The 14,167-nt window shown below is 41.0% G+C and overlaps 1 long non-coding RNA gene across 1 annotated transcript; it reads right to left on the bottom strand.

The window, feature by feature from the left end:
• Positions 1-4,250: 4,250 nt before the first annotated feature.
• Positions 4,251-11,541, bottom strand: LOC135965137 (uncharacterized). Its single transcript, XR_010578004.1, has 2 exons — positions 11,386-11,541; positions 4,251-4,518 (listed from the first exon to the last, which is right to left on the bottom strand). It is a non-coding gene; the product is annotated as an uncharacterized lncRNA (long non-coding RNA).
• Positions 11,542-14,167: the final 2,626 nt, after the last annotated feature.

The following is a 14,167-nucleotide window of genomic DNA, read 5'->3' as shown; positions in this document are numbered from 1 at the left end:
TACTTGCCTTTGGTTTGGAATTACTAGAGAACTGCTCCAAGGTAAAAGTTTTGTAAAGAAATAAATGTTTCTGAGAGACTTAGAGTCAAGCTGCAGAGGAAAGAGGGTAGCTAGAAATCTACTTTCTAAGAGCTGGGTGATTGTCTACAAGGATGTGAGGCCCTGGGTATCCTAAGGTAGATCTAACCAATAGTGGGCAAGTTTAAAAGATGCAATGTTTCTTAATGCCTGGGCACATTGTAAGAATTAACTAGGGTAAATTTTCAAGATCACAAATTGCCAGACCTCTGTCTTCAAGATTCTGATTTAAAAGATGTGGAATATAGATTTGAAATTTATAAAGTTTATATGAATATGAATTTCCAGGTGATCCTGATGATTGGCAATGTTTATAAACCACTGGAATGATATACTCCTCAGGATCTTAGGTTTACATAGAAAAGAATGGAATTTTCAGAGTGAATTTTAAGAACTGAGTTGTGGGTGATCTTGATGTATTTGAATCTTGATTGCTAGTCTTGAGGGTCTTAGGGAAGTAAGAACTAGTTGTCAACTCTGACTGATAATTGTAAACTGAAGGGAATTCAGAAAATGGGTCAGTTTCTGTGAGTTAGTTACATTATTCTGGGGCCCTGCGATTATAGAGAACAGTCTTCTGTCACATTTGATAGACAGAACTAAATGTAACTTAAACTTGTACTTTCTGATTTGCTGAGGTATGGGAACACTGTCAGGAAGGAAAATAGGCCCAGATTTTTGATCCAAGGTTGTCTTATAAAATCTTATTTAATATTTTATCATATAAAACTGTATTGTATTTATTGGTGTTTGGCCTTTGGGTCTTGGGTCTGGTATGCAGCAAAACTTAATAGGTGTTTAGTACATATTTGTTAAATGAATTAATTAATTAATGAAATACAATTTGTGTTCACACTCAATGTACCGTAGATTAACTCTGCTTTATCAAATCTATGATCCTAATTTATTATAAATCATTTCTGTAAGTACAATATTTACAAGTAACTTAAAAACCTTAAATGTGTTCAGAGAATTGATTGTCGAAGGTTATCTGGCAATACATTCTTCCTGAAGGAAAACTGTTTCATGCAATGGAAATGACATTTTCTAATACACCTATAGGGCAAGAAATACATTTTGAGTATTTTTTTTTCTTAAAGGATATACTTTAGAGATTTGAATCTAACTCTTCGGGTAATATTGGCATAGGTTAGTAGGAGAAGCTGCAGTTGCTAATGGGTCACAGTAGTTTAGAGTGAAGAAGGGAAAATAGGAAGCTTGCAAGAGATAATGGAAGAGAAAAGTGTCTTAGCACTCTGCTTCTAAAGTTCTCTGATGCTGGGCTTGAATCTTGAGTCCCTTAGTTTTCTGGGGTAGAAGCTGTTAGTGCTTACCCACATCTGCTTTTTTTCTACCTGGCCCCACAGCAGGAGCCCATTTCCCACTCTGCCCTGCAATTAGGCGTGGTGATGTGATTGAGTTCTGGCCAATAGGATGTGAGTGGAAGTTGTGCGCATCAGTCTTTGGCTTAATCGCCTCTCAACCTTTTGGCTTAGATCAGATGTCGTCTTTGGCCTGGCTCAGCATCACTTCTGCTGGGAATGGCCCCATTCCCTTCCTCCATCTGCAGGTTGCACGCAGGGCATCAGGCAGAAGACTCCAAGGCTCCTTCCATCTTGTGATCCTGCCATTCCCTAGGGGCTTAGACATGAAACGTGAGATAAACTGCTGCTGTGAAAGCCCTTGAATTATTGGGATTATTCATTACCATGATAAACTTAGCCTGGCTTACATAGTTTCTAAGCACAAGGACAAAAATATGAAATTGGGTCCCTTTAGGAATTCACAGAGGTAGTATGCGAGAGTGGTTTAACACATGCCATGAGCTTTGAAAACCTAAGGAGTTTACTAACGTAAAGTCTACTACCATCTCTGTTGTGTAGCTATGTAGCTTAGGGTCAGTTACTTACCTTCTTTAGGCCTCAGTTTCTTCGTCTCTAAAATGGAGATAATTTTTTAAAAAGACATCCAAGTGGCCAATAAACATATGGAAAAATGCTCAACAGGGCCGGGCGCGGTGGCTCAAGCCTGTAATCCCAGCACTTTGGGAGGCCGAGACGGGCGGATCACGAGGTCAGGAGATCGAGACCATCCTGGCTAACACGGTGAAACCCCGTCTCTACTAAAAAATACAAAAAACTAGCCGGGCGAGGTGGCGGGCGCCTGTAATCCCAACTACTCGGGAGGCTGAGGCAGGAGAATGGCATAGACCCGGGAGGCGGAGCTTGCAGTGAGCTGAGATGGGGCCACTGCACTCCAGCCTGGGCGACAGAGCGAGACTCCGTCTCAAAAAAAAAAAAAAAAAAAAAAAAAAGGAAAAATGCTCAACATTACTAATCATCAGAGAAATGCAAACCAAAACTACAATGAGATACCATCTCATACCAGTTAGAATGGCTATTATTAAAAACTCAAAAAATAAAAATAAAAACAGATGCTGGCAAGGCTGTGGAGAAAAGGGAATGCTTACATACTGCTGGTAGGAATGTAAATTAGTTCAGCCAGTGTGGAAAGCAGTTTGGAGATTTTTTAAAGGACTTAGAATAGAGCTACCCTTTAATCCACCAATCCCATTACTAGGTATATTCCCAAAGGAAAATAAATTTGTCTATCAAAAAGAAACTTGCGTTCATATGTTCCTCGCAGCACTATTCACAATAGCAAAGACATGAAATCAAGCTAGGTGCCCATCAACAGTGGATTTGATAAAGAAAATGTGACACATATATACCATGGAACACTACACAGCCATAAAAAGAACAAAATCATGTCCTTTGCAGCAATGTGGATGCAGCTGGAGGCCATCATCCTAAGCATATTAATACAGAAACAGAAAACCTAACACCAGTGTTCTCACTTGTAAGTGGGAGCTAAACATTGGGTACACATGGACATAAAGATGAGAACTACCAGAGTGGGGATGAAGGAGGGGGAGCAGGTGTTGGAAAACTACCTATTGGGTACTATTCTCACTACCTGAGTTACAGGATCAATCATATTACACACCTCAGCATCATGCAGTAGACCTATGTAACAAACCTGCTCATGTTCCCTCGAATCTAAAATAAAAGCTGAAATGAAAAATAAGTAAAATGGAGTTTTTTTTTGTGTGTGTGTGAGATGGAGTCTCACTCTGTCACCCAAGCTGGAGTGCAGCTTGGTGCGTTCTCCACTCACTGCAACCTAAAACGGAGCTATTTATAGCACTCCCTCAAAGGATCATTGTGAGAATTGAATGAAACTGTTAATAAAGTTAGCTATTATTATTAGAAATGACAGTGACTACATTTTAATTTATTCAAGTGCATTTTCTAAGTGCTTCCTACATCAGGGCAAGGAATTTGGAAAGGATACAAAGAGTAGCAGGACCCATTTTTGCCTTCAGAGAGTCTCCAGTCTAGGAAGATAATTGGAGGACAAACCAATAATTACAGTGTATGAATGGTGGTGTGAGTCTGCCAGCTTTTAAATCTGATAACTATAATATAGTCATATGCTAAAGATATGCATCAGTAGGTGGAGAGATAAAATATTCTTTTCAACATGTATATATATAAATAATTTTAAAATATTTTAAAATTTAAATTTAAGATTTTTTTTTTTTCCAAACTGGCAATGAATTTACAAGCCAGGCTGCTTTTCTGGAAGTCAATTAGCCCTTCAAAGAATGCTAAAAGTGAAAGTTTGGTCATTCCAGGGCAATATTTGGAGCCTTGTAGACAACTTCAGACGATTAATTTACTCTAACAGTGAATAAGAGAGGTGTGCTGCAGTGTGTCCTCAAGGCTGACTTTTTAGTGATAATTTTACTCAGTCAATTACCTCTTTTTCTTTCTGTCAATTTCATCCCCACCAAGCCATCACAGTACACAGAGGAGAATGCAGGTGAGTGATAAAACATAGGGTTTGGGAACCTATCCACGCCTTTTTAGGCTCTGGGAATTTCACCATGAAAAGGGATTGGCACAATGAAACACGAATTCAACATCCATTTAAGCATTTTCGAGCTTGTGTGAGCTTTAGAATTGAAGAGGAATCCCTGAGGATGCTTATGCAAGAGCCTAGTAAACATTTTTTTCTTGACACATAAACAAACATTTTTTTCTAGCTATTCGTTTCCAGGCACTGTGCTAGGAGCTTTAGGCTTAAACATAAGTAAACAGGAGCCAAAGTTTTATGGAAAATTTTTATTCAAATATTTCAAATTTTGTAAGTGCTGCAATCAGTAAATATTCTAATTGTCATGGTTCCACTGAAGCCTTGTCTGCGTGATGCTGTGATCAGGAGAGAGGCTCCAGGTTGTGGTGGCTCAGCTGTTGCTTCAAAGGAGTATGGGAGTTGTGGGTGGAGAAGAGAGTGGTGAGCTTTGCAGGCAGTGCAGACAGGGTGTTCTGGTACAGGGCTCTTTAATTGTCATGACTTCTTGATTTTCTGGGGTATCTTAAAAGAGACGTTGGCTCAAAGATCTGGGAAATTTTATTAAACATGTGACATCTACCAGAACAAGAAGTTAGACATAGCTGCTAAACCTAACTTTCACAAATATTCCCCGAACCCCCATATGATTATTTTCTCAATCCAGCCTCCTCCCATCACTATCACAACTCTCCTAATGAAAGGAGCAGGAGGAGAAGTTTCTGACATTTCCTTCTCCAGAGGCCTTGTCTTCTTTGCTGGTTTATGATTTATAATTGTTCATCAAAGTGCTCTGAATATCCCAAGTTACCTAAAATTAACATATCAGTTAATTGGATTTGATACTATTAGAGAGATGGGGAAATATTCTCAAGCAATTGGTTGAAATCAAGGACATAAAAAGAGAGACATTATGCAAATATTTGGTTATTAAGATTTTCTGCCTAGAGGGGATAAAGTCACATAATGGGAAATAAATGAGAATCAAAACTTTCCTCTATGTTTTAATATTAACTTTCTTTAAGAGTAATATTTGGCCTCTTTAGCATCGTATCTTTATCAAGACAAAGGAACAGAAGCATAAGAAAGTACTGAGTGCTTTGGGGTGATATGTGGATATGGAGTATTGGGAGTGGACATGAGGTAGGGGTGGGAGGGTGGAATGGAAGAGTGAGGCCAATGAAGTAGACGAGTTTGACTATGGAGCACTGTGCTTATCACATGGGGCTTTTCTAATATGAGTAATAATCTGTTCCCAAACATCTAATGAAGGTAGTAACTTTTTAAATATACCTTTCATGTTACAAGACAGTTTCCCATTCATTATCACAGCAATTTGGAGGTGGACTGGTGCTTGCCGTAGGTCACACAACAGACACTGAGATGCGTCTTTTTGGAGGCATTTTCTGCCATTTACTTGATGAGAACAATTGGGATGAGAGACCACGAATAAGTTGTTATCTTTGGACACTGAGATTATAATGGATAATCTGGTTGGTAATCAGATTTTTTTTTTAACTTGATGAAACTTAACTCTGGGGTCACTGCATCTGACTTGAAGAATTTAGGCCACTGACTTCAGAGGGACTATGTTTCTGCTTGATTGGGGCTTGGATGGCTTATTGCCTGGGCATTGCGGTTTCTGGGCATCTCAGATATTAATTGAGGGAGAACCCAATGACTCTGGCTCTACAGGAAGTTTTTAAAAAGTTTTTATTATTTATTTATGTGTTTATTTTGGAGACAGAGTCTTGCTCTGTCACACAGGCTGGAGTGCAGTGGCACAATCTCGGTTGACTGTAACCTCTGCCCCCGGGTTCCAGCAATTCTCCTGCCTCAGCCTCCCGAGTGGCTGCAATTACAGGCACCTGCCATCACACCCGACTAATTTTTGTATTTTTAGTAGAGACGGGGTTTCACCATGTTAAGACAGGCTGGTCTCAAACTCCTGACCTCAGGCAATCTGCCTGCTGCAGCCTCCCAAAGTGCTGGGATTATAGGTGTGAGCCACCGCATCTGGCCTGGCTCTACAGGACTTTTTAAAGAACCTCTATCCCCAAGCCGAATATGACTGGTCAGTCCGGGGGAATTCCATGGACTTCAATTATTCTTTACTAAATCCTCCCCGGGGGAGGCCTATTCATTTTTCCCTTAGTCCTTTTCTTTGTGGTTTTATAAATTTCCAGTCTATGACCTTTAAGTTGGAGAACTGAGCTGGAAAAGAATGCTTAGATCTGATTCTCATTTTTTAGCACTACAATAAACTATTTGTTCTAAAATAGCTTTATTTTCTAAGTCTCATTCTTCCAACAGGATTGTAAGTTACTGGAGGGCAAGGGCCTTTCTTCTAGATCATTTGTTTTTCACATATTACTTTTCACCCTTCTAGCCTTTATATCCTGATTTTAGAAAGGCTCAAATAAAACCTTGCATCATGTGGAAACGGCAGAATCGGGTAGTTACGAGCCTGGCTCTGGAGGAAGATGGCCTGGCTTTTAAAATTACAACTTCATCACTTACTAGCAGCATCATCGTAGGGAAATTACATAACTCTTTGAATTATATATAGATATAGATATAGTTGTGGGATTAAATTAGATATTGCACTTGGCACAGTGCTTGACAGGTAATGATCAGGAAATGTTGGTGGATCATCGTAAACAATCATTGTCTTTGTTTTGTGCCTCTACCACAGAACACCACAGACTGGGAAATTTATAAAGAATATCAGTTTATTTTCTCACAGTTCTGGAGACTGGGAATCCAAGCTCAAGGTGTTGCAGGACTGTCTCCTTAGTTCAGCTAAAAATGGGGTCCCTGTCATACGACTCTGAAAAATTAGGCTCGCAGACACTTTGAAGGGTGAGAAGGGCAGGGTTTATTGGGTGAAAAGGAAAAAAAGGGAAGCAGGGACTGTCCACAAAGCCAGAGTCCTGCTAGGTGCCCTTCTCACCTCGCAGATTAAATTCTACCAGGAAGAGGAGGGGCGCGAACTTCCCAAGACTCCACCCCAGTGTGCACTCCTCCCAGTGCACAGGCCAGTTGGAGTTTCTCTGGGCACCTCTTATCACCTGGCTGTCTTGAAGGTATTGGCATCTGGGATCTGGTGAGTGCCTTCTGGCTGCATTCTTAATGGCAAAAGTTGGAAGGGCAAGAGAGAGTTAATGCACTCCCGTAAGCTCTTGTTATATGAACACCAGCCCATTTAAGGGGGTGGAGACCTCAAGACCTAAACACCTTCCAAAAAGGTCCCACCTCCAAACATCGTGGCATTGGGATTAAGTTTCCAACACATGAATTTTGAGGGACACATTTAGACCATAGTGATCATCATCTTTTTATAATCTTCATCATTCTTATCTCTGGGGATGGTTGATGATAATGCAGTTGGGTACCTCTATAACTTCTTAATTAATTTCGATTATTTTCAGCCTGGAAAGAAGTTCTCGGTAATGTGTCACAGGGCTCCAATGGCTTTATACAGTTTAGATAAATTTAGAAGGCATCATTAGCCAGTTAAGGATGACCACACATGTAGGAAGATCAGAAAATATACAGCAGATAGAATTAAAGTTTGAAATGATGAGCTAAAACAGCAAGGCTACATTTACAGAGACAAGTATGTAGAACTGTATTCAAATTAAAGGTCAAACATACAAAAATAAAATGGAATATATACAGCACTGGAGAGACCTGGCTGAATAGAAGTTAGTGAGAAAAGATCTTGAGAATTTTGTTGATCAGAAGCTGAGCCTGAACTGCTGGTGTGGGGCTTTTACTTAGAGAACAATACCAACTTAGACTACATTCATCAGAGTGCAGTGTTCAGGTCAAGGGAGGTAACTGTCCTGTGGTCTATCGTGCCAGTATGAGCACACCTTGAAATATTATGTTTAGGTTCACGTGCTTTTGCAATCATCTTTTTGCCATTTTTATTAAAGGTTTGAGCTTTTTAAAATTAGCTCTGAATAAAAGTAATCAGAAGGGGGGCAGATTTGTTAAATCAGCCAACACCACTCATCATTTTGTAGTTGAGGACTCTGGTGATAAATTATAATTTAGAGAGAACTTTTTTTATGCCTTTCTCAAGAGAGAGTCTTACTTTAGGTTTGACCTGAAAAGCCAGTTATGTCACTTTATTTTCTGCTTAAGCATTAGGCCAAGTTTCCTTTTGACCTTTTCATTCTCATTGTGTATTACCTCTCCTTTATTTTTCTCTCGCCTCCTCTGCCACTCAGTACTGCATCTCTCTCCTGTGCTTCCTTTCATTATGTGTTCTCACTGTGCCTGCTACTTGAGCTCTTAATTTGATGCCTTTTTATGATCCCCATCCTCTCTACTCTCTATTTAGGGGTTCCCTTTTCACTGCAGCTGGTTAGATAATTTTACCTAGGATTTTCATAGCTTAATGATGACTCATATAATTGTATACTTTTCAGATTGTACATTAAAAAAATACAGTGACAGTCAGGGATCTAGCCAAAAGGAAACTAATGGCAAAAACTTTGGAATTTAGAGCAGGCTGGTGCAGGGAGGATGTCTTTTATTAGGGCCCCAGCATCAGGGACAGTGCCTGGTGATTGTGGCAGATGAAATAGAGTGGCATTTCAGTACCCACAAAGTTCCTTTTTGGGTAGGGCAGAGGGCTTGACAAGGGGTATTAGAAGTTCATTGAGCAATGAGGGGCCAGGATAGAAAATTGGGGTTGTTAAGGTTGTTTGTCTCTGCTTTTATTCTTAGACCAGAAAGTTCTGTTGACATCTGGACTTGATGTCATTTAGCTGGGGGGTGGGAAGGGAGGGTTCTTCTGGAAGCAATGACTAGACCTCATTTCCCAGTTCACTGATGGTGACTATTTCAGGCCATGCCAGAGAGAAAGAGGAAGAATATTGGGCAAGTGGAACTTTTAGAGACAATTAAGTCAGACAGTTTAAGCTGCAACTTAAATGAGTTGGAGAGTACTTATTATTCCGTGCATGTTCACGCCTTAACTGATGCGTGGCCATCTCACTTCACAGCTATATGAGTCTCATTCTCTTCTCTAGTGAGGGAAACTGGGATACTCATTTTGCTTTTTTTTTTTTTTTTTCCTGCAGAGCTTATACATTTCTCTTGGATATCGTCCATGACTTTTGTTTTGTTTTTGGCCAGAAATTATGTCAGTTATATTACGGGGGGTGATTTATGTAAAATATGTTAGTGACTTAAATGGAAGAAATTTTGATAGTGATACTAACCCAGTTGTAATTACTTTAGTTATTGCAAAGCAAAATGTAGAATGACAATGACTTGAAGTATTAACCAGTGCATTTTCACAGTTGCATGTCTTTCTTACACTTTAGGGAAGGGAGGCCACGGAAAGAATGACTATAAGAAAAAGAATGACTATAAGCAAGTCTTTTCTTGCTCTTGAGTTTCAAAATATAATTTTGGAACCCAAGGCAGAGATAATAGTGAGAGAAAGGCATGAGAGAACAGTCAAATATTCGCCCTGACCTGGAGAGGGGCCTAGGAGAGCTGAGGGAAAGTCAGGGGACCCTGGGAGTCCTCAAGGCTGGGAGAAGGGAAGGAAGACTGAAATTTGGTATGAGCAGTATGGCCAGGGACCAGGCAGGGAACACAGATGTCAGCCTCAGTGGAGGCACAGTAGAAGGACAACGACATCCTGGGACTCAGCTGATGAGTTACAGCTCAGGGATGGCAGTGTGGATGGATGACACTCGAAGCCCAGACACCTCAAACGTCCTGACACTGTGTAATCTCCTCTGTCCCCAGCCCGCACCAGATGCAACTCCTACAGAAGAGGGGAGTCCTGAACTGACTGAGCAAACTCTCAGAACTGATCATGATTCACATTTTTACCCTTGACGGAAAAAGGATTCAAGGAACACACTGCATTTCTGTTTTAGAAAAATAAAGTTGTATTTTTGCATACTTGAATTTGTTCTTCTGACTGTAAATGCTTTAGGAAAAGGCACTGGAGGTGAGTTGTTGACTGAATGGGCTGTTTCCAGGTTGGAAAAAGCACTGAAATGCAAGTCAGGAAATTTAGAATTTAGTGTTGGCTTTGCTACTGCTTGACCTTGGGCACAAATTTTTCTCCTTTGGGCTTCTCTGTCTCCATTTATGTGGCTGGCCTGGACTGGGGCTTCCTAACCTAGCGGCAAAAGTCTCTTGGAGGTCCTGAGGAGTTTTTCTAAGGCATCTGAATCTACGTATGAACCAGTCATTGCTGTAGATGAAATAAGTAATATGCCTTTGTCCACAAGTACCACAAATTTAAAACATGTTTGTAGATCTATTGTGGTCAATAAATGTGATTAATTCATTTAAAAGCACCACTGGCTGGTTGCAGTGGCTCACGCCTGTAATCCCAGCACTTTGGGAGGCTGAGGCAGGCGGATCACAAGGTCAGGAGTTTGAGACCAGCCTGTCTTAACATGGTGAAACCCCGTCTCTACTACAAATACAAAAGTTAGCCGGGCATGGTGGCACGTGCCTGTAATCCCAGCTACTCGGGAAGCTGAGGCAGGAGAATTGCTTGAACCTGGGGAGGTGGAGATTGCAGTGAGCCGAGATTGTGCCACTGCACTCCAGCCTCGATGACAGAGCAGAACTCTGTCTCAGAAAAAAAAAACAAAAAACAAAAAACACCACTACATTTTGATTCTATTTTTATAATTAACTCTTCTCAATTGAGCAAAACAAAAATTGTAACTGCTATTTAGACATTGTAGAGGAATACTTCTAGTCTAAATTTTAGTCTAAAATGTGGTTTCTGTGGGACTACAGGATTCCTAAAGAACCATTCCAAGCCTCACTGGCCACAATCCTAAAATAGAATTTATGTTAATTAGGGATCAATAAGTACTGATCTATAATTATGCTAGAAATGGTTGATTCTCACACTGTGTCTGACAGTGGTACTAAGTGATTTATCTCAGAAATATAAAGAATCAGTAATAAAGGAGATGTTTTAATCACTGCATCCAAATAATCTCTTCTCTGATACTAAAAGTCACCCTCTATTTATCTCTAGAAGGGTATAATGGTAAAAACTTAGGTTCAAGTGTTGCTTCTTCTGCCTATTTGCTGTGTGTCCTAGATGACTTAACTAACCTTTCTGAGCTGGTTTACTACTATTCCTTAAAATGAAGATAAAAGTACTCATTACACAGGGATGTTGTGAAGATAAAATGAGATAAACTGTGAGCCCATCATGTGGTCTGGCATAAAGAAAATGGTCAAAAATATTTGTTCCCCTTAAAGCCTTTTGGAAAGCTTATTTAATGTAAAGGTATAAAAAGGCAAAATAAATTAACACTGGCCTAAATATAAAAACGTGTAATTTAAACATTGAATAAGCAGTAATTAAAGCACATGTTCACTTGCCACTTTGTCCAGAGCTGGTTTGGAATCATCCCATTCTCTCCACGTAATGAGCAATGCAGCTTGACCGCCTGGAAAGCAATTCGGCACTGGGTCCTGTCTCTCTAAATCTCGGAAGAGCTTTCACCTGTTTTCATCCCAAGCCTTGTCTTTCTTTCTGAGCAAGTACTGAGAGTGTATTGTTCAGCCGCCCCCATTCAAGTGCTGCCAGGAATGAGATCGTGGAGGTGCCCTCTGTTGTGAGGTCTTGAAGTAGAACTTGAATGGAGAGAATGTGCTTTCAAAATAATTTAGTTTGAATGCATTTTCACTTTGGTGGGGAGAGGAGGCACAGATGGCTGAATCAGGACATGTGCCAGTTCTTTCCTCACACCAGGCATCCAGTGAATGCAGGCTGTGGGAAAATGAGCTTTAGGGGAAGGACGAAGGCTAAAAGAACCCAGAAAGTGCTTGCATGATGTGTTCCCTGGTCCACCATTAAAAACAGCTGTTTAGGGGAGTGAAGGGGCTTTGCTAAGAGATTAGGCTGGCTTCGGAAATATTTGCTGCATTGCAGACCCTGAATAATAGAGATAATTGATCGCTATTAGTGCCTTCAGGAACTGTTCTATTGGAGAGAGTGGCTTGGATAGGAACAACAAGTGGCTGGGACACCAGATCCCTTCCCCCAGCAGGAAGCTTGCCAGGATGTAGGTTTCCCAGGCTCACCTGCTATCCTCCTCCAGCTCTGCCAAGCCGTTTCTGGCTGGATGCCACTCCCTGAAGCTGTCAGGAAAGTTGTTTCACATTTCCTGATCCTCTGATTTGCGGGTCCCAAAGCAGCAGCTTCTTTGCTTCCAACTGCTTCATTTACTCATTCCCAAACACTGCTGCACTCCAATTGACTTACTGAAGTTCTTTCAGGTTCCAGGGAGCAGACAGGCTCGGGTTGTCTAAGGTTATGGGAGTTATTGTGGGGATACATGAGCGGGAGAGAAGACAGAAAGCCTTTCAGTAGCCAAATAGTCAGCCTCAAGGAACAGAGCAGATGTTTCTCACTCAACAGTAGCGCTCCGTGCCTGGGTTATTTTGCTAGGGCTGTTTTAACCATGTATCATAAACTGGGGAAGTAACAGACATTTATCGTCTCTCAGTTCTGCAGGCTAGAAGTCTGAGATCAAAGTGTCAATGGGGTTGTTTCCTTCTGAGGATTGTGAAAGAGAGAATTTGCTCTGTGGTCCTCCACAACTTCTGGTAGTTTGCTGGCAATTTGGAGGCTTCCTTGGCTTATAGGTGCATCACCCCAATCTTTGCCTTTATCTTAATGGGCCGTTCTTCCTGTGAGCGCCCTGTCTCCAAATTTCCCCCTTCGATAAGGATGCCAGTCACAATGACTGTTGGACACTGTTATGGGTTGAATTTTGCCACCTAAAAATCCATATGTTGAAGTCCTAAACCCCACTACTTTGCAGTGTGGCCTTATTTGACTGTAGGATCTTCACAAGGGCAACCAAATTTAAATCCACTTTTATTCCTGTCTTCAAGACTCAGTCATAGCCCTGAATAAGCGTATCCTTCCTCAGTCTCTCTAGGGATTGTGGCTTTCCTGCTACTGAGTGTCTTCTGTTTCCACTCTTCTCTGTGACTTGTGGTTTCTGCTGTTTTATGACCTCCTTATGTTGAGTTTTCTCTCTGTGACTTTGGCTTCCATATCATTCTCTTGATTTCTGACTCTTGGAAGTATTGAAGCTCCTTGAGAATGTCATTGGTTTAGTCACTTCCTGTCCAGCACAGAGCCTCCCGCCCATCAAGGCTGTCCTGTCAGGCTACTCCCGAGGCCTGCTGGTTTTTGCCAGGTGGCTTGGCTCAGGCACCAACCTCTTGACCAATCAGCCTTGGCCGTGATAGTGGGTCTCACAGAATACAGCATGATGACCTTGGCAGAAATCATTTCCCATGGCTGCTTTTCTCAGAAGGAGGCTACAGACATGTGGACGTGCTCAGCCTTCAAAGTGGCTGTGTGACTGGCACTGTGCAAAGCCCTGGAGTTCAGTGGAAAAGCTGTGGTTCCTTCCGTGTACATTTTGCTTAGGTGTGTTCGATGCTTGGCCCATGTAATGAGATCTGGCCTGGGCAGATCTCATTTCATGATTCTCCTCACTTTGAGAAACTCCTCACAGAGCCATCACGATTTTTTGAGTCTAATGGTGTATTTAAAAATTTTAAAATGACTAAGGCGGCTTACAGTTATGGCAATATAAACGTTTACATATAATTGCTTTTAACTCCCTTGGTTATTCATAAGAGAATTAGAGTATTTATAAAACTATTACTCATATGCACTTCAGTAAGGGTTGTAGGATGACTGTCTTTACTCTGTCTGCTAGAGTATATTGTGGCCATATGTGTATAAGTTTATTTGGCGATACCATCAAATGGCTTAAGTTCAGGATCTTTGTGCATGTGACTCCAAACCAAATGGTACTCCTATCTACTCCAGATTTGCTCCCCTTTCATTCCTTGAAAGGATTTGAGGCTGGAGGTACAGGCTCTTCAAGGATTTCATTAAACTTATGTGATTCTGTATAGGTTCCCATTTCAAAACCCAGTTAAATTACATAAGTTAGGTATGTTCCTTTAAAAATTCCCTTTGACTTGGTATGGATGATTAAGCAAATTCCGTGCCTAACACTGTGCTAGGGCTCCCCAGAGAACATGAAACTAATCAAGGTGTAGGCCGTTGCTTCTACCAAGTTCCCAGTTGGTACAACTCATTGGTCATAATCACCTTGTGTTGTATGAGCTT

This window comes from Macaca fascicularis, chromosome 9, assembly GCF_037993035.2.
Source record: "Macaca fascicularis isolate 582-1 chromosome 9, T2T-MFA8v1.1".
Taxonomy (NCBI): Eukaryota; Metazoa; Chordata; class Mammalia; order Primates; family Cercopithecidae; genus Macaca; species Macaca fascicularis.
The sequence above is the reverse complement of the archived record's forward strand: the minus strand, read 5'-3'. Positions and strand labels throughout refer to the sequence as shown.